Genomic DNA, 22162 nt, shown 5'->3' with positions numbered 1-22162 from the left:
AGCTGGTGACCTCTCCTCCCCCGACGACGTCAGTGGATCCGAATGCTCAATGCTTTCCTATGGACGCTCTGCGCGATGGAGGCATAATATGCCTCCAGCGTCACAGATGCGCCTCTAGTGGCTGTCCGCAAGACAGGCTCTAGAGGCTGGCTTAACCCCAAATGAAACTGCTATGTTTGCATCTGAAGGGTTAAAACCTGAGGGACCTGGCACCCAGACCACTTCATTGAGCTGAAGTGGTCTGGGTGACTATAGTGTTCCTTGAACAATGGGTTCTTGTAGGAATCCCATTAAAGCTAAAAAGAAAAAGAATTACTTAGGAAACATCTCTTTTTGATAATTGTATCTGTCTGGTTTTAGTAATATGTGACAACATGTGATATATTCATGTATTTTACACACATTCAGCTAATATTATTTTAAAAATATGAAATTAATTAGATTCTATCTATGAATATATTCAAATATTATTAACATGGTACTATTTGTATATGATTAAACATAATTATAGTTAGTATATGATATATATTTCTCTGGGCTGAACTCTTAATTTGCCCTATTCCTAACACTTGGGTTTCTTGTAAAAAAGATACCTTATCTCTGGTTAGTATATACATTAGCCTGCATTCCTTTGGTCATGCAGTTAATGGAGTGAGAAAGAGACAAATGTGTCTGGGTTTTTACACTCTGTTACATGTGGCAAGTAGTGACTTTACAGTATACATTTTTAATTTCGATCATATCACAAAATGTCTGGCAACAAAATACCTGACACCCTGTCAGCTGGCCTCCCTACCCAGTGTTAACTCCTTCTCTGCCAGCCCACCTCCCTACCTAGTGTTAACCCCTTCCCTGTCAGCCAACCTCCCTACCCAGTGTAAACCCTTTTTCTGCCAGTCCCTGCCAGCCAACCTACATACCCAGTGATAACTCCTTCTCTGCCTCCCTCCTCAGTGTTAGTCCCTTCCCTGTCAGCCAACCTCCCTACCTAGTGTTAACCCCTTCTCTGCCAGTCCCTGTAAGCCAACCTACCTACCCAGTGTTAACCCCTTCTCTGCCAGTCCCTGCCAACCAACCTCACTACCCACTGTAGATAGACCGTTATAGGTAGATAAATAGATATTTAGATAGTTATTGATGTGTGTGTGTGTGTGTGTGTATATATATATATATATATATATATATATATATATATATATACTATGACACTATATGATATCTAATGTGGTGAGGAAGAGAGTGTGTGTGATGTGGTATGTAAGTTCGAATGTCTGAATGCTGCATTTGTAGTGTAACTTAGGTTGAGTACTTGTTGGGAAGACATAATGGTCATGTTATTACTTATTCTCATAGAGAATCACTAGGGCATGGCCATTGATGGACAGTCTGGCTGAAATACAGGAAGCAGGGAGATATGACCTGCAGTCACATGAGGAGGTGAAAATTTGATCAAAGTAAAGATTAAAACAATTACTTCTAAAGCTCATTTTCACACTAGTTAGCAGTTAGTGATAATAGGTTTACTGTTGGGCGGAAAAAAAGGATATGCATTTTTTTGCCTATACAGTTCCTTTAAGTACATAAATAAAATTTTAAAAAAGTGTAGGTACATTATCGATGGGGTAGTTAATGAATTTTAGGTAACTATTTTCCTTTTGTATATAATAAGGATTATCCTATGGCAAGAGGATATGCAAATAATTCAGCAATAAAACTTGCTGAAAAATTGTGATTGGATGTCTCAAGACAAGATGCTGCAGCAACTAAAGAAAGATAATATAAATATATCTTTAGGGCCTGGCGGTATTCACCCATGAGTACTTAAGGTGCTAAGTATGGAAATTAGTGGACCTGTTTTTAATCTTTCAGGATTCTTTTCTTTGAGGAATTGTACTGGAGGAAAGCAGATATGGCTTCTATATTTAAAAGTGTATATAACTTCTGTGGCTGAAAAAGTATTTTACAATTTTAAAATGTTTCTTTTTTACAGTGCATAGACAGTAACATAAGCTAGATTAGACATGACAGCATCAATATAGAACTGTGATAACAAAGAACATCAGACTATCAGTGTCTGCCAGGAATACACTGTTTTTTGGTTAATATATAGAAGAATAATAACACATGTAACCAGTAGAGAATTCCACCTAGAAGGTCCCCGGTGTAGACATACTGTAGTCAAATACACAGAGTGCAAGATGGGTACCACATAGGTAGGGTAGGTCTGCGCCACAGAATATGAGTAAAGTATAGATATATACGTATACATATGTATAGTAAAGAAAGTCTTGTAAAGGGTACTTTGGATCAAGTAAGTTATTTTAACCCCTTAAGGACACATGACGTGTGACATGTCATGATTCCCTTTTATTCCAGAAGTTTGGTCCTTAAGGGGTTAAAGCCAGGAGACGGTAGTCTTTACACTTCTCAGATGACCGTATATGTAGATAGGGGCAACAAAAAATAAAGAGGCTCATAGTGCATTAAATCTTACTATGTATAGATCTAACGGAAAAATAAAAACCTCAAACAATGCCAGGTTGAACGTTTTTACTCTATTGATAAAGCCATTATGGTGAAACGCGTTTGGATATATGTAATTGTAGTTTTTTACTAATAAATAGATTTTGGTCACCTATTATTGTGCCATTATCTTATTTCTTTTAATTTATTTTTATAAAATAACTTTTATCCTACCTGGCACCATCAACTTTTATCTGTGTACTATATTTATCTGTGTACTATATATATATACATACTTTACTCATAATCTGTGGTGCAGCCCTACCCTACCATTGCGGTACCCATCTTGTGATTATCCTTAAGGGTTTCTGAGGGACCCATTACTCAGGGTTGCTGCCTTATCCATATTGACCTGCTTTGGTTTTTTTTGTTTTTTTTTGTCAATCTGTATTTTATTGAGGCATATTAGATGGGATACAGAATAGAGAGAGGGAAATGTGCATTTAGGATACAGTATAGGATTCAATAACAATGGTATCTAACATTTCCTTAATATTTGTACCTCTTTTTTATGTATTATGGTTTAACGTTGCTTTTGTAATCAGGATTAGTCAGTATGTAGTTTAATTCGCTTAACATTAGCTAGTTGTAAGGGAGTAAGTGCGCAAGCTTCGTGTAAAATAAATGTGCAGGTTCAATATTTCCCTGTTGTGGAAGTTTAACTCAAATAATAGGAACACGCGAACACAATAAGTGATGAGCTGCTTGCAAAAGTGATTATAACATGCTAGAAGCAGAAACAGGCTAGTGTGGTTGCATGAGCTAGTAATAGTGTACGTGTGATTTAAACAGACTGTTTATCCAAAATGTGCTATAAGCACGTGTTAGAGCCATTGGGTACATTTATACCATGTCTACTACTGTGTAGATTCTCATTTTAGTTAGGCATCAGGAGGAGCCTGACAGGCAAGAAAAATCAGAGGAGAGACACAGATGGGGAGCACTGCATTGTTAAGCATGCCAGTATCAGGTTACTAAAGTGGACAGGTGGTTTACAGTATGCAATTATAAAACAGAAAAGCAAGTATAAGTCCATCAGGATGGGGGTCGTCAGGGTAGACAGGTGGCTGCTGGCTGTCCCCATTGGGACATGATCGCTCATGGGATACAAAGGCAGTCTCTCTAACCTAAGCCCTTTGCAGTGGCTGGTTCTTGCCTGCGGTGTTTGTCCCTGGGGCACCTCTGGACCGGGATTCAGCTCCCCCCGTTTACTGTAAAGTGCAGCTGTGCGGCGCCTTGCTTTGCGGCTGTAACGTGGAGGAATTGATGTTGCGTCCGGTTGTTGCACAGGTTTCTGGCCCAAGTCCAGGTTACATGATAGTTTCCCCCTGCTCGTCTTTATACTCCACCGGGTACTGTTGCGGCTCAGATTGGACGTCGCTCTTCCCCAGATTTCCCCGGTGTTGTGGCGGTACTGCGTCCGGATGCCACCAGCCTTCGGCCTGAGGCCTTTGTAGGCGCTCGTGCCCTTGTGCCATTGATCCCTTCAGCAGGATCGTGGGCCCTGGGTTCCGATCCCAATCTTCTCCCAGGGTGTATGGCAGGCTGCAGAGGGGTCCCTCTTGTTGAGCGCCCAGCCCAGAAGAAGGGCGAGCGGTCTCATGGGCAGCCCCATCCACGTGAGCAGGATATCGAGCAGGGTCTTCAGGGCTTTGCACCCGGTGAGTCTCTGGGCTTGGGCACCTCTTTATGGTGCAAGTTGCAGCCTTAAGTGCCATGTCAGGGGGTAGCTACTTTCCAGCTCGGGTTCTGCAGGTCTGCCATCGTACACGTGGCCTCCACCATCTTGGCCCTGGGCCTGCATGGTGGTCCGGTAATGTCTCCGACTGTAGTTTGGGGCGTGGACTGAGATCACCCCCCCGGTCCGTGGGGGGGTTCGGGGCCGGACCCGCTGTTATGTCGCGAGCATGGCGGGCTCCGTGGGGCAGGATAGGGGAGCGGCGGCCGTCCACTCCACTCACCGCCAGGCTGGATCCCTTTGGACGTTGCAGGGAAACTTCCCCCGGGGGACTAGAACTCCGGGAGCAAGCCTCTCCCCGGCTCTGGTAGCCCGCCTGTGTTGCCGGTCACGGCGGTCGGTCGCTTGGGTCCGTGGAATTCACAATTTAGAACGTGTAAAGGCCATGGTACGCAGGAGCTGCTCTTCCCTGCGACCGCTCGGCGGTCCGGCCCCGCCCCCCCCTGCTTTGGTTTAATAGCGCTGACCCCTATTGTGGTTTCCAAATACACAGATTGGACTTCAGCTAAACAACAAGTAAGGCATGATCAATAAACTTAAAATTCAGCATATAAAACTATTTTCTTCTAGCACAACTACTAGTGGGTAGTAGAGAAGACTGCTAAATGCCAGAGTAATTCATGGTAGCAAAACCCTGCTCAGCCGATGCGCTCCAGGGGAAGAACATAGACTCGCTGTTGGAAGTAGAGCCAAACCAAGGAGATACGAGTAGCTTGCGAAGTATAATGGTACCAGCGTCCTTCCTGAGGTTCCTCTCCCATATCTTGGCCCTTGTGGCCTGCACTTTGGTGAAGGAGGGTACTCCACCCTCTCCGCTGTGGATCGTGCTGGACGGTACTGCCTTGTTTGGCTTGACTTGGCGCTGCAACCAATGGAGGGGGGAGAGCGCTCAGAAGCACCTCCTAAGAGGGGGCTACAGCACAGCTTCTGCAAGGCAGGAGGATGTAGATGTTCAATATCACCCAGAAATCTGTGAAGATCCTGTCTAAAGTGGAGATGTGTGAGCCTTGAATGCTGGTCTCCGATAGGCACATGGCATCCGTCATCTTGGATAGGTGGCTGTGCCTTCCGCCTGTTCAGACCGCAACAGGGATGCCTGCTAGATGCAGACCGGGACAACCCCTACTGGTCTAGAGGAGAGGAACGGGGCACCAGAGGGCGATTCGGCCACCTCTCCACTCGTCAGGGCGCATCAAACCGTAGATCAATCAGTCTGTTCAGTAGTGTGTCTGCATGAGGTAAGTACTGTCACTTATATAGAGCCCTGGTGCAGCGAAACATGTTTAGATGTCTTCACGAATTGCCGATGAATCGAGTTTTTAGTCAAAAAACAGATGGTGAGAGCATAAAAGTCCAGAGCTTAGCCAGGACACGTCTATCCAGCATGGCAGTTAGGTCCTGCCCCTCCCCCCGCCCCTGCTGGGAATGTATTTGAGGGGTTATTAAGGGATACATCTGAGGAATTAATTGCGAAGCACATTGTTCTTAACAAAAATCAGCATGGTTCTATAAAAACATAGGTCATGTCAAACTAACCGAATTGCATTCTCAGAAGAAGTTAGTAGAAGTATAGATCAGGGTGTTGCAGTGGATGTGATCTACATTGATTTTTGCCAAGACACTTGTTAGTTCCACACAATAGGTTAGTGTTTAAACTAAAATAAATTTGTCTAGATAAAAATTCATTTTCTTGGGTAGAACATTGGCTTAAATATAGATAAACTAGGCAACAATGAGCCAAGCCAATCAGTAGTTGCTAAGGTCAGTAAAGTATTGTCATGTTTAAAAGAGGCATTAATTCATGTGAGAAAACTATGATTTTGCCTCTTTATAAATCACTTGTAAGACCACACCTTGAATATGCTGTGCAAGTTGTGGCACCTGTTCTATATGATATTATGGCACTAGAAAAATGCAGAGGCAGGCTACAAAATTATGAAAAGGAATGGAACATTAGTTATGAAGGTTAAGTTTAAATCTGTTTAGTTTAGAAAAATGTCACCTCAGATGCGATATGATAACATTATACAAATATCTTTAGGGCCAGTACAAACCATTGTCTGGAAATCTATTCACAAACACGACACTGGTCATTCATTTAAACTGGAAGAAAGGAGATTTAGTCTAGACAGTAAGAACAATAAGGTTGTGGCATTCTCTGGGTTAAGCGGTTTTATCAGAGTCTGTACAGATGTTTAATCAGCAACTGAATGAATTCTTGCAAAAACATATTATAAATGTTATATTTTTTTAATTTCTGGAGTAACCGCTTCTTGATCCAAGGAGATATGAGGGCCGTTGTGGGGTCAAGATGGAGTTTTTTCCTAGTTTGTTGCAAAATTCGGAAAGTGCTTCAAACTGGGTTTTTTTGTGTTCTTTTGGATCAACAGCAAAAACAGCTGTAAGAAAGGCTGAGCTTGATGGGCGTATATTGCATCTCTTTTCAACTTATGTAAAAACCATGTATCCAAAAATATTAAATCATTAGGAAAGCTTATCTAACAATATTAAATTGAGGCAAAAGTTAAATGAGTTGCTTATTGGCAATGTTCACTATATAACTATTAACTTATTAACAGAGCAATTAGGAGAGCAGCTAGAAGCTGCTAGAGCAAAGGTTTGAGAGGGATAATTATTTTTGAAGCCCAGAGCAGAGTTGTGGGAGGAAATAAAACCATTCTGTGGCCTTTGTTACATATATTAGCACATTTTGCAGCTAATCAGAGAATCTGTGTTCTCTACATAGAGAACTATAACCCAGCTGCCATGTTGGTTAATAAAGGTTTAACTGAAGATAAGTTCAAATACATAAACAGGTTTTTTTTGTTCATAAATGTACTGTACTACACCTCCCAAGTGTCACAAATCTTGCAGACGAGTCCTGATTTGGAACCCCTTAAGTATTGTTGCTATTAGTTTAGACACAGCCCAGTTTATCAGTCAGGTGTGACTGAGTGTTCCTGCTGCCTTATTGACCGTTCTAAAAGGCTGGCTTGTAGCTGTGTGATTTTTCCTTAAAGGGGAAATATAGGCACCCAGACTACTTCATCTCATTAAAGTGGTCTGGGTGCAGTGTCCCAGTCTGACTTAGTCGTGCAATGTAAAACATTGCAGTTTTAGAGAAATTGAAATAATTGCACTGAGGACTAAGACTGCCTCTAGTGGCGTCAACAAAATAAAATGGAACAGCTTTAACAGAATATACACAGTGTGTAACAATAATACAGCACACTCAAAACACCTGTGTGGTGTCCTCTCAACCCACACCAATAGAAACATCAAAACACAGAATACATACAATAGGGGGAGTGTATTAACTCAGGGAGGTAATAGATGGTAGTATGATAATACAAAGATTGGTATAATCTGCAGTAGGAAAAAAAACAGAAGAGACCAAATCCTAGTACAATATTGTCTACACATATAACAGTGGTATATACTTTTACAGTTATGTACTCACAAAATGAGAGCCAGTCATATTAGGCTTAACATGTAGGCTTGATTGGATATTTGTAGGGATCCCACTCCCTTTTCTGTACGATGATGGAGTGGCTTCGCCTTTGCTTTCCAGTACAAATTCACCAGGCGTCAATTGCAGGAAAAGCAATACTTTGTTGGTACATAAATAAAAATAGAATTATAAGGTAAAATAAAGTCCTTATAGCACAAAACGCGTTTCGCCTCTCCTGGAGGCTTCTTCAGTTGATGTATAAAATTTCCAGAATCACTTGTCCCATTGAAATGCTATTAATTGCTAACACCCGGTGTTTCGTAGGGCATCCGCGTCTTCCTTGTGATGTCATTCTAATGCGCTACGTCCACGCTGGAACGCAACGCTGCGCTTACCTAGCGGCGTCACATGTCCTGGCTGGAACGCATCACTGCGTTCCATCCCTGTTCTTTTGTTATCCAGGTAACCCTTTCCCTTTCATTCTGGAGTGCAATGCTGCTTCCACTCTTTTTGTATAAAACTTTTCCAAGACATCCCTTTTTGTATAGCAGTCCATTAATACTCCTCTCCGAAAGTTCATGACCAACAATTAACCCAGGGTAATAAGAGCAAAAACAGAAACATAAGTATAAGTATATCAAATAATAAAATGGATATGAATACCTTATGTAAAAATAAATCTATATGTTTATAAGGAGAAGGGGATCCACTCTATATCAGTTTTCCGATCTAGTTGTGCTAAAATAATGAAGCACAAAATAGATCATCAAACTCTAAAAACATAAAATATGAAAATATATATGTGAAACATATTGGAAAATGGAAATATGCATAGTAAAATAGAGTGTAGATAAATGCTAGGCTTGGGCGCCTAATATGGCTGTAAAAACCATATAGTAAACTGTGGGTTCCCTTCCCCATTCCATGAACATAGGGTTATCTTATATCTATAATATTCAAAAATAAAATCTAAAGAAATCAATAAAAATTGCACATTTTTCAAAATCTGAATTAAGTCCATACGGGCTGAGTGTGTTAAAATTAAATATACATTTAATTTCTTCCCTGCCTAATTTTTTTTATGTAATCCCCTCCTCTCCAATCTTTCTTTACTGCTTATAAAGCGCAAAAAAAAGGCCCTCTGGATTTTGATTATGTACCACTTTAATATTTCGTATATGTTCTGCGATCCTCACGTTTAGTTGTCTAATGGTTCGGCCTATATATAGGAGATTACAAGGGCATTTTAAGCTGTATATTACGCCTTTGGAATGGCATGTCAAATGATCTTTAATTTTATATTGCTTAGTTGTAATCTGACTTAAGTCTACCAAATGTCTATTATTGCTTTTTGGTTCCCTACATGTGAAATAGTTTCCACAACCAAAAAAGCCCAAAAGATAACTTAAAAAAATGTGTAGGTTTTCTGGTTTCTAAACAACTTTTTACTAAAATATTTTTAAAACTCTTTGCTCCCCTATAGATAATTTTCGGTCTGCGGGGGTAGAATTTTATTTAAAATTGGGTCATCCCTCAAAATGTGCCAGTGTTTTTAAATAGCTTGATGAACTCTCCTATTGTTTCCATTGTAATTACAGATTAAAAGGGCCTCGTTCTTCCCCAGGGGATCCTGTTTTTCTTTATATTTGAGGAGTTCTTTTCTTGGTAAAAATCCCACTCCTTCTAGATCTTTCCTGAGGTCGATTTACTCGTACACTTTTTCTAAAAATCTGTGTTGTTGTTTTTTTTGAGTGGTTGGCTTGTTCCGCATAGTCTGTCTTCCGTGCAGTTCCTTTGGATTCTCAGGAACTACCCTCTCGGTGCATTAGGCTAATACTATCCTTACCTTTTTGTGTCATTTTACCGCACTCCCTCTAGCATGTAAGCTCATTGTTCCTGTGTGTCCAACTTGTCTGGTTACAACTACATGTCTGTTCGTCCACACATTGTAAAGCGTTGCGGAATTTAATGGCGCTATATAAATAACATAATAATACTAGTTAGCCAAGGTTTGTAGTGGCAGCTAGTTATGTCTATGTAGATGTTTGCATCCACTGGTTTAAAATAATTCTTAGTCTGTATGGATATAAATATTAAGATCTAAAAAGTTGATGCTAGTAAAACTCTTAGTATTTGTCAAACTAATTCCCCAGTCATTATTTAAATATTGCATAAATCTCTCTAAATCAATGGTGTTTCCTGTCCATATGAAAAATGCCATCTATGAAATGGTGATAGGACACCAAGTTTACTCCCCAGCAATGGCCCTGGGAGACAAATGTTTCTTCCCAATAGGTCATATAAAGGTTTGCATAGCTTGGGGCAATCTTAGTGCCCATCGCCATACCACATATTTCCAGGTAAAATGTGTCGTGAAACCAAAAAAAATTGTTGATTAAGATCAATAAAATGCCTTCTAGGATAAAATTGATCTGCTCTTCCTTAAAATTGACTTTTTCTAAAAAATGTTGAACCACTTTAATCTCTTTATCATGTGGAATAATGCTATACAGTTGTTATGTCACATGTGACCAACATATAGCCTTCCTTCCATTGGGTTTGCCCCAGAGTTTGTAGCATATGGATAGTATCTTTTAGATAAAAATGGTTTTTAACCACTAAGGGTTGAAGTAGGGTATCAATGTATTCTGAAACCTTCGCTGATATTGAGTCTATCCCTGATATAATAGGTCTTCCTAGGGGGTTAGTAACATTTTTATGAACCTTGGGTAAATGGTTTAAAAAAAAAAAAAAAAAAAAAGGTATCCGTGAGTTGGTCATAGATCGGTACTCTGCCTCTTTATCATTTAAAATGTTCAACTCCTTCCCCTTCTCTATATATTATATCTTAAATTTTTCCTTAATACTTTCCATGGTGTTTTGTGTCAATTATTTGTACGTGGAGGGATCTGAAAGAAGTCTTTCTGCTTCTTTGATATACTTTTCCTTATTAAAGATAACTATTGCCCCCACCCTTTTGTTTTATTACTAAATCTGTATTCTTTTTTATATTTGAGATTTTTCTTTCCTTTGTAGACACATTTTGTTTGTATTTACTGACTTTCTTTTTTTTCTCTACTTCTTTCATAACCATAATTTCAAGTGCTTTAAATTAAACCAAAATCATGTATTTTGGTAAGAAGGTAGACTTATCTTTGAATTGTATCTGTTGGTATTCTTCACTTAGCTCTGCTATAGTCTGGTCCTCAATGCCTAATTTTTTTCTATTTTTTAAATAAACATAATAAAATGATTCACAGCCACATAAAAGTAAAGTTGATTAAAATCGGCTGTTGTTGCAAATTTTAGGCCTTTTAAAAAAACGTTTAGTTGGTCTGTGGTTAGGTGTTGATCTGTAAAATTAAAATTCCCATCCATATTTACTACTTGTTTCTTTTCCTTCTGTATAATGTTTTTTTTTCTTCCCTTCTTTTTCTGTTGCTCTGTCATTTCCCCTGAGACTCGGGGTTGTATATGCTGCGCCCACCTTATTTGGTTGAGTCCTTCAAAAAAAAAAAAACAACAAAGGCAAAGGGGAAGAGTTATGAATATATGGTACCTGATAGCTAGTTGAAGCCCTTGGTGATTCTGATCTCACTACTGTCGTGTGTATTCATATCCATTTTATTTGATATACTTATGCTTTTGCTGTTGGTTTATGACCTTTCGGAGAAGAGTATTAATGGACTTCTATACATAAAGGGATGTCTCTGAAAAGTGTGGAAGCAGCATTGCACTCCATAATGAAAGGTAAAGGGTTACCTGGACAACAAAAGAACAGGGATGGAACGCAGCAATGCGTTCCCGCCAGGACATGTGACACCGCTTGGTAAGTGCAGCAATGCATTCCAGCCTGGATGTACCACATTAAAATGATGTCACAAGGAAGATGTGGATGCCCTACGAAACACCGGGTGTTAGCAATTAATAGCATTTAAAGGGGACAAGCGATTCTGGAATTTTTTGCACCAACTGAAGAAGCCTCCAGGAGAGGCGAAACGTGTTTTGTACTGTAAGGACTTTATTTTACGTACCAACAAAGTACGTTTGTACCCGGTGAATTTGTACTGGAAAGCAACGAAAAGCCACTCCGTCAGCGTACAGAAAAGGGAGTGGGATCCCTACAAATATCCCACCAAGCCTACATATTGAACCTAATATGACTGGCTCTCATTTTGTGAGTACATAACTGTAAAAGTATCTACCACAGTTACATGTGTAGACAATATTGCATAAGATTTGGTCTCTTATGGTTTTTTCCTACTGCAGATTATACCAATCTTTGTATTATCATACTACCATCTATTACCTCCCTGAGTCAATACACTCCCCCTATTGTATGTAGTCTGTGTTTTAAAATGGAATCGAGATAACTGATGCTTAGCCCAGGACCTGATTTTTAGGGAGAACAGGAAAAATGATGTACTATAAATAAGGGCATATCTAAAATATGCAAAAACAATATATAAGTATGCTCATAAAGTCCAATAAAAAAAAAAAAATAAGTGTGATAATCGATAATACAGAAAGAGTGTAATGACAATCTGTCACTGCAGTCCTAGGGGGGGGGGGGGGGGGAAATAGACTTTACGAGCTGATCTTAAAGGCAGCAGTGTAACAAGGTAGTGCCACAGGAAAGATATACTTGCAGCCACAGTACAACACTTCTTGCCAAATGCTCGAAGTACTTCGCTAGAAAAATGATATAAGTACATAGGATCCTCTTAATCAAATGGATGAATTTTAAGAATAAAAGAGACGGTGATATTTAAAAGTGTAGCAATTCAACGTCTTTCTGACCTAGAAAGAAAAAAGCACATACCATATAGTGCACTCTGTGTATAAAGGTGATTTTATTTAAAACCATTCAGAGAGACTATTTTTCTCCTAGGACTGCAGGGACAGTCATTATTTCTGTATTATCGATTACCACATATTCTCATTTTTTTTTTGGGGGGGGGGGGGGGGATTGTACTTTATGAGCATAGTTATATTGTGGTGGAATCTCGGTAAAAATAAATTTAGTAGGCCGAGATTACCACGTGGCATGTGTACGTGCATATGCTGACGTATCGATCAGTTGGTTGCACGAGGCAAGATACGATCAGTAGTGTACGGAGCATGTGCAAGAATACAGGATGTAGTATTCCCCCTCCTCCATTGTGCTGGACAAGCCATGCGGTCAAGCAGGAAGTTAATTCTTATTTGTGTTGATTGGTTAAGAGAATGTGCGGGTGGAGCTTAATATGGGAGGAGTTATATGCCTATATAAGGAGCCTGCACTATTGTCCGGGGCTCAGAACTTGCTGTATTTTGGTGACGTTAGTCCCTCTGAGTCCCGATCGGTGATCCAATAAAGAATCTCTTCCTTCCTGAAGAAACCTGTGTCCATCTCTCTGTGCTTGGCTTCCGTCAGTTTCTCCGGTATCATTTGGTGCATTGGCCGGGAAGCTCATCGTTCAACGGTAGCTGAGAGGCAGAGGCGTGAGACGGTCTATCTTTGCCCACGTTCTCTACGGCTGCACCCCTGAACTTCTGCGTGGACCTCCCTTCGTCTCGGCGCCACTGGTCTGTTGTCCAGGAGATCATCGGCCTCTACGTGAGAAGTGCTGGGGTGTCCCCGTCGATGAGTGTGAACTCAGGTTCAGGAACGAGGAGGTAAGACAACTGCTGTTTTAGACGGCAGGACCCACTAGGGGTATACCGATTGTGCGGTAGGCCCAAAGGGGTTTTGAATCTGTGTATCTGCCCCCTCTGTCGGAGGGAAGGAGCGAAGGCGCACCGCTCGATCGAACGCTCTTTAGTCAGACCGTTTGATTCTGTTAGTCAGGCGGGGCTCTGGTGTAAATAGCCCTAGCCGGACACCGGTGTCTTGTCTAGACTAGCGTTCAAGGGTGTACATTTTGTTCGCTAGGTCGGAGGGACCGGGAGACTAAGCGGCGTCTGTGTAAATTCGGTTCGCTAGTTCTCATCCTATCTGGGCTAAGTGGGAAGGCGTGTAAATTTGGAACCCACTAGACTTTTGATAGTGCGACTAAGAGGCGTCTGTGTAAATTCGGTCCTCTAGCTCGCTATATATGTGGTGATTGGGCAGTGTGGCTAACCAAAACGTATGTAGATTGTTTTTAGGTAGTCCATTCAAGGTACTGGCCAATAGTTTAGTTGGGAATTGTAAATGTGTTAACGATTGTTTAGTAAAGTGTATATCTTGTTAGATAGCGCGAGCTCAGCCGTCTAGCGAGAGTGTTAATAGTGTGTTGCTGTATTATAGTGCACGGTACCATAACCCTGTATATTTACTGACACTGTATATAAGTACTAATCATTGTCGTCCATTGCATGTTTAACACCATAACCACTAATAATTGTATTGTGACCTTAACTTGTGCTTTGACCTATGCTAACCGTACTGTAACCGCTATTTGTAAAAGACGATGTTACTGGGGTGTGTTATAGACGGGTAATTCGTATATAGAGAATTATAGCGTGGGTGACTGTATAGTTACGCCAAAGGGCATAATATTGATTATATAGTGACTGGTGTAGCAGCTGTGTGTACGGGAATTCCCTGAGTGTTTATTGTTATTGTGTACGTTTCACTTGGTAACCGTACCACGTGGTGCTGTTGCCAGAGGAAACGGGTGTGACTGTTGAATAAGTACGCGTGTATAGTATTCGTTGTCGACGACGTTCCATTGTTAAGTATGGGTGCGTCGCAGTCAACGATTCCGGATCCCTTAGGTTGTATGGTGAAGAATTTTAAAAAGGGATTTAAAACTTGTGATTTTGGGGTTAAAATGTCTCCTGTACGTTTGGTCACTTTGTGTACTAGGGAGTGGCCTACTTTGGTTGCGGCATGGCCGCCACGTGGCAGTTTGGATCCAACTCTGGTACAGCGCTTACACGTGGCTGTATCAGGTAGGCCTGAACTTTACGGCCAGTTTCCTTATGTTGATTGTTGGAGACAGGCCGTAAATGACTCGCCAAAATGGCTCCGGACATGCCACGAGGAGCAATGTCGCCTCATGGTAGCTAGGACTTGTTCGTCCACTAGGATTGGTGTTAGGCCCATTTTGGACACGCCCCCTGAGTCCGAGATCCCTTTGCCGCCCCCTTACTTTCCGTTAAGAAGAAGTGACGCAAACGCAGGAAGTCCTGCAGCCCTCCCCTCATTACCCCCATCCACTTCCGCTTCCTCCTCCAGTACAGGATCCACCCCCCCTCGTACTAAATCTCCCCTTCCGGAACCAGAACCCACCCCCATTAGAAACGAATATCCTGATTTGGCGCCACTTCAGACTTCCGGTCAAGCTTCATCTAGCTCGGCTCGAAGTGTTTTATTTACCACCTTTTCCCAAAGCCAACCTCCCACATCCCCATACCCTATCTCTCCCCGACCGGAACCCATGACTGACGCCTCTCTACGTAGCCCCATCCAAACCCGACAGTTGACTGGTGCCCAACAATTAAAGCACTATCAGATGCCTCTTCGTCTGAATCCCGGGTCAGCTTATATCGATGCCGCAGGTCAAATGGCACACGCTGACCCTGTCTTCGTATATGTCCCATTTACTACAACCGATCTTTTAAACTGGAAGACCCACAATTCCTCGTATACCGAGAAACCACAAGCTATGACTGATCTGTTCACCTCCATAGTACAGACACATAACCCGACATGGGCTGATTGCCAGCAGTTACTAATGACTTTATTTAACAATGAGGAAAGGACAAGAATAAATCAAGCAGCCATAAAAGCACTAGAGGATAGAGCCCGTGCTTTGAACCAAGCTAATCCATCAGCATGGGCCGCAACACATTATCCCAACACCGATCCCGATTGGAACGTAAATGGTGCTGATATGGTTCAACTCAGAGCCTATAGAGACGCTATAATTGCTGGCATGAAAGCAGGAGGAAAGAAAGCCATTAACATGTCGAAGACAGTTGAGGTGATTCAGAAAAGCGATGAAGCGCCCAGTGTCTTTTATGACCGATTATTGGAGGCATACCGCTTGTATACCCCCTTTAATCCGGAAGACGCAGATAATTCCCGAATGGTGAACTCCGCCTTTGTCAGCCAAGCTTACGGAGATATTAAGCGCAAGCTACAAAAGTTAGAAGGGTTTGCAGGTATGTCAATTACCCAACTAATGGAGGTAGCGAATAAGGTGTATATGAATAGGGATACAGAAAGTAAGAAAGAGGAAGAGCGCAAGATGCGTAAAAAGGCTGATATGCTAGCGGTAGCGATCGCAGGCGTAGATAGACGGGGCCCGGATAGAGGCGATAGTAGATGGAATGAGGAACCTCTAAGTAGAAATCAGTGCGCTTACTGTAAGGAAGAAGGGCATTGGAGAAATGAGTGTCCGCGAAGAGAACAGTCTGAGAGAGACAGACCTAGGTCAGGTTACGGAAACTTTAGAGGCAGAGCGAGAGGTAGAGGAGGCCCCGGAGGGAGTAATGGTTATGGAGGGAGTAATGGGAACAGAGGAAGTGTTAGGGAAGACAGGTATATTCCAGCAGCGCAAAGGTCCCGCGATAGAGAAGGTAGGGACTTTGTAGGATTGGCTGACACGGTCATGGAGGACTATTGATACCGACCGGGCTCCATCCCCCTTGGTCGAGCGGAGCCTATGGTCGATGTATCAATAGGGGGGAAAAGGAGTGCGTTCATGATCGACACTGGTGCTGAACATTCAGTGGTGACTAATCTAGTTGCTCCTCCATCTGGAAGGACTATTACTGTGATAGGAGCAACTGGAAGAAGTGCTGAAAAACCGGTTCTTAAAAGTCGACTCTGTACATTGGGAGGCCACGTAATAAAACATCAATTCCTTTATATGCCTGAATGTCCAGTCCAATTGCTGGGACGTGATATGCTATCAAAATTACAAGCGCAGATTACGTTCCTACCAAATGGAACAACATCTTTAAAGTTTAATGGACCTTCAGGTATTATGACATTATCTGTACCAAAGGAAGAAGAGTGGCGACTTTATACAGCGTTGACTAGCCAAAACCCTAGGAGTGATGAGACATTGTTTAACATACCAGGAGTTTGGGCAGAGAACAACCCACCAGGACTGGCCCGCAATATTCCACCTATAAAAATTGAACTGAAACTTGGGGTTTATCCAGTGAGCCTAAGACAATACCACATCCCGCAGAAGGCTAAGAAGAACATTCAATCCTATCTGGATAAGTTCATACGGTATGGTATCCTAAAATTCTGTACTTCCCCCTGGAACACCCCATTGCTGCCTGTTCAAAAGCCCGGTACAGATGAGTATCGACCTGTGCAGGACTTGAGAGCAGTCAATGATGCGGTTGTTAGTATACATCCAGTTGTACCCAATCCATATAACCTGCTTGCTTTAATTCCGGGCGGGGCTACTTACTTCACAGTCTTAGATCTCAAAGATGCCTTCTTTTGCCTCCGAATTGCCGCAGAAAGTCAATGTATTTTCGCTTTCCAATGGGAAAACGCTGTAACGGGCTCAAAACGCCAGATGACTTGGACAAGACTGCCCCAAGGGTTTAAAAATTCACCTACCCTATTTGGTTCAGCCCTAAGTCAAGATTTACTGGATTTCGAGTCCATCCCAGGAGAGTGTGTCTTGTTACAATATGTAGATGACTTGTTGATAGCAGCAGTTACAAAAGAAATCTGTCAGCAAGCAACGCACGATCTACTGCACATTCTCTGGAAGGCAGGATACAAGGTGTCTAGAAAGAAGGCTCAGTTGTGTTTGCCAACTGTCAAGTATCTGGGATTCCATATCTCTGAAGGTCAAAGAATTATGGGGCCAGAGAGAAAAGAAGCTGTCTGCCAAATACCAATACCCAAGAATAGAAGACAAGTGCGAGAATTCTTGGGGGCAGCAGGCTTCTGTAGGATATGGATTCCCAGCTATGCGATACTAGCAAAACCCCTGTACGCAGCCATCAAAGGTACAGAGCACGACCCCTTCTTATGGACTCAAGAACAGCAAACGGCATTTGAAGATGTGAAGAAGGCTTTGATGAGTGCCCCAGCATTAGGTCTACCTGATCACACACGACCATTCTACTTATATGTACACGAGCAAAGAAGAATGGCTGTGGGAGTATTGACACAGTACTTGGGATCATGGCAAAGACCTGTTGCCTACATGTCTAAGCAATTGGATGCAGTGGCCAGCGGACTTCCACCTTGTCTAAGAGCCGTAGCTGCAGCCGCCCTGCTAGTAGCTGAAGCCGATAAACTCACTCTGGGTCAAGAACTTTATGTACGAGTCCCACATGCAGTACAGACGTTGTTGGATTACAAAGGAAATCATTGGTTTAGTAACAGCCGTATGACCAAGTATCAAGCAATGTTGTGTGAAAACCCAAGAGTGCATTTAGAGACTGTAAACACCTTAAATCCAGCTACCCTTTTGCCACAACCTACTGAAAGTCAACATGATTGTTTGGAAGTAATGGATGAAGTATTCTCAAGTAGACCAGATCTTCGTGATTTTCCCATCCAGAATCCCGATGTTCAATATTATACTGACGGCAGTAGTTATGTGAAAGAAGGGATCCGCTATGCAGGATATGCAGTAACAACAATAGACAAGGTGATAGAAGCTCGGCCACTGGCGAAAGGAACATCAGCACAAAAGGCAGAATTAATAGCACTAACACGAGCGTTACAATTGGCTGAAGGTTTAAGAGTGAATATCTATACGGACTCTAAGTATGCGTTTTTAACCACTCATGCCCACGGAGCTTTGTATAAAGAAAGAGGACTACTGAATTCAGAAGGCAAAGAAATCAAATACGCAGCTGAAATCCTACAACTATTGGAAGCAGTGTGGGAGCCGAAAGAAGTCGGTATCATACATTGTCGAGCGCATCTGAGAGGAGATGGTGATGTAACCAAGGGAAATCGGATGGCAGATAGTGCAGCTAAGCGTGCTGCTGAATCAGGAAGACAGGAGTATGTGGGGCATATAGCTGCTCTTATACCAACTCCACTGTCCCAATGGACTCCAGTTTATACAGCTCAAGAAGAGGAGTGGTTAAAAACTGAACCGGGAAAGTATTTGGAGAACAAGTGGTATCAGCTAGAAGATGGAAGAATAGTCATACCAGCATCACTAGCGGTAGAAATTGTCCAAAATTATCACAACGGGACACATTCTGGGAGAGACAGTACTGAAGAATCTCTCAGAAAACATTTCTACATACCAAGATTGTCCAACTTGACTCAGGCCATTGTACGAAGATGTGTAACGTGTGCTAAAAATAATGCAAGACAAGGACCAGTAAAACCACCAGGAGTCCAGTTTATGGGGGGACTCCCCATGTCCGATCTACAAATAGACTTTACAGTGATGCCTAAATCGGGTGGACATCGTTACCTGTTGGTAATTGTGTGCACCTATTCAGGCTGGGTAGAAGCATGTCCTACTCGTACAGAGAAAGCAGGAGAAGTTGTAAGATTCCTGCTACGAGAAATAATACCCCGATATGGACTACCCTGTTCTATAGGATCGGACAATGGTCCAGCTTTTGTTCATCAGTGCCTACAACAACTGACTCATATGCTTGGTATAAAGTGGAGGCTTCATACTGCATATAGACCCCAGAGTTCTGGTAAGGTAGAGAGAATGAATAGAACTATAAAGAACCAGTTGGCTAAAATGTGTCAGGAAACCCAACTTAAGTGGAACGTTCTCTTACCCATAGCTTTATTGCGAATCCGCAGTACCCCTACCAGAAGGATGGGCCTCTCTCCTTTTGAAATTATGTATGGGCGACCACCTCCCGTACTTGGTAACTTAAGGGGGGATTTGAGTCAGTTGGGAGAAGGAATTACCCGGCAGCAGGTTGTAGAGTTGGGTAAGACTATGGAGGAGGTACAGAAATGGGTACAAGATAGATTACCTGTGAATATTTATCCCCCTGTTCACAGTTATCATCCAGGAGATCAAGTGTGGATTAAAGAGTGGAATAATGTACCGTTAGGGCCCAAGTGGAGAGGTCCTTATGTTGTTCTTTTGTCTACCCCTACAGCGATAAAAGTAGCTGAAGTGACTCCGTGGATACATCACTCCAGGGTTAAGCCAGCAGCAGTCGATTCTTGGCAAGTTACAGCAGATCCAGAGAATCCCTGCAAGATCCGGTTAAAACGCACTACTCAGTCGGAGTAACGAGGAATCGTGTGGATTACAAATTTTATTGTTACAGGTGTGAGTGAGAAGGCCATAATAAAGCCTGTCCTCTTACCAACACATAGTGTATAAGCCAGGAAAGTCTCGAAGGGACACCTGTGAAGACGAGCAGAACTCCATTCCCTGCAGCCCTCACATCCTGGAAGCTGAGGTTCCATCGCACGGACGAAGACTGAGGATGACGGCGAAAGATGTGCTTTTGATAGTGTTTATTTATATGTGTTTTTATATTCAGGAAGGTAGAGGTACCGACACTCCTAGCTGTGAGGTATGCATTAAGACTACGAGAACAGGTAACCATATTTCCCAAACCCTAATTTGGCATTCACAATACGAGTGTAAAGGAGAGGTATCAAGATGTAGATACCTAAATATAGACTATAGTGTGTGCCATTTAGGAGTAGGAGAACCTAAGTGCTTCAGTCCGGAGTATCAACCTCGTACAATTTGGTTGACTCTCAGGAATGGAGATCCTCAGGGGACCCTAATTAATAAGACGGTGTTAGAATCCGTATATTCTTCGGGTGTTCTGCTATTTGATGCATGTAAGGCGATATCAAGTGGTAGAAAACCGTGGAATGTATGTGGGGATCTTAGATGGGAGAGGACGTATGGGTCTAATGATAAATATATTTGTCCCAGTAGTAAAAATAAATATGTAAGTCCTAGATGCCCAAATAAAGACTATAACTTTTGCCCATATTGGTCTTGTGTGGGGTGGGCGACTTGGGGACAGACAGTAGATAAAGACATGATAGTGACTAAGTTGCCGACTAGCCCATATTGTAAGTCTATGGAATGTAATCCCATCCATATACTTATAAATAACCCCGATAAGTTCTTAGACAAATATGGCAATTTATTTGGGTTTCAAATATACGGGACGGGTTTAGATCCTGGGACATTATTGTTTATAGGGATAGAGACTGATACGGTATCCTCCCAAACTCATCAAGTATACCATTCCTTTTATGAAGAGATGAGTATAGATAATAAGATCCCCCATAATGCTAAAAACCTGTTCATCGATTTAGCCGAAAGTATTGCCGGTAGTCTTAATGTTACCAACTGCTATGTGTGTGGAGGTACTAACATGGGAGACCAATGGCCTTGGGAAGCAAAGGAGGTAATGTCCGGTTCTGAGGCAGTTGACCAACTAATATCTACACAAGCCGATTATCATATGAGTGTTAGAGGTAAATCTGAGTGGAGATTAAAGACCTCCATCATAGGTTATGTTTGCATAGCAAGGAAAGGATTAATGTATAACACTTCTGTAGGAGAATTAACTTGTCTAGGGCAAAAAGCTTATGATGATGATACAAAGAATACAACCTGGTGGTCGGCTTCAAATGTCTCAGAACCATCTAACCCGTTTGCTAGATACGCCAATTTAAAGGATGTGTGGTTTGATTTATCCATCACATCTACCTGGAGAGCCCCAGCGAATTTGTACTGGATCTGTGGTAAGAAAGCCTATTCGGAGTTGCCACAGGACTGGGAAGGGGCATGTGTGTTGGGTATGCTCAAACCATCCTTCTTCTTGTTACCAATTGAAACAGGTGAGACTTTAGGTGTTAAAGTGTATGATGTGAATCATAGGAAGAAAAGGGGACCCATAGAGATAGGCACCTGGGAAGATAATGAATGGCCTCCCCAGCGTATTATAGATTATTATGGGCCAGCCACGTGGGCTGAGGATGGTACCTTTGGTTACAGAACCCCTATTTATATGCTCAACCGTATTATAAGATTACAGGCGGTGGTTGAGATTATCACTAATGAAACATCACAAGCGCTCAATCTTCTAGCGAAACATAATACCAGGATGAGGACAGCAGTCTACCAAAATAGATTAGCCTTGGATTACCTTTTGGCAGTAGAGGGAGGTGTATGTGGGAAGTTTAACCTAAGCAATTGCTGTCTTCAAATAGATGACGAAGGGCAAGCAATAGCTGAGCTTACTAGCCATATGGTTAAACTAGCGCATGTGCCTACTCAGGTATGGAAAGGGTATAATCCAAGTAGTTGGTTTGGTAGCTGGTATGAGTGGTTTGGAGGGCTTAAGGCAGTGGTAGGTGGAGTCCTACTGATTTTACTGTTGTGTCTACTCCTACCGTGTCTTATACCCTTAGTAGTTAGGTCTGTGCAAAGCCTGATAGGAAGTATAGCAGAGAGGAAGGCTGCTGCACAGATAATGGCGATATATAAGTATAAGGCTCTAGATCAAGGAGAACCAATGCAGGA

This window comes from Pelobates fuscus, chromosome 12, assembly GCF_036172605.1.
Source record: "Pelobates fuscus isolate aPelFus1 chromosome 12, aPelFus1.pri, whole genome shotgun sequence".
In the NCBI taxonomy this organism is placed as follows: Eukaryota; Metazoa; Chordata; class Amphibia; order Anura; family Pelobatidae; genus Pelobates; species Pelobates fuscus.
Note: the sequence above shows the minus strand (reverse complement) of the source record.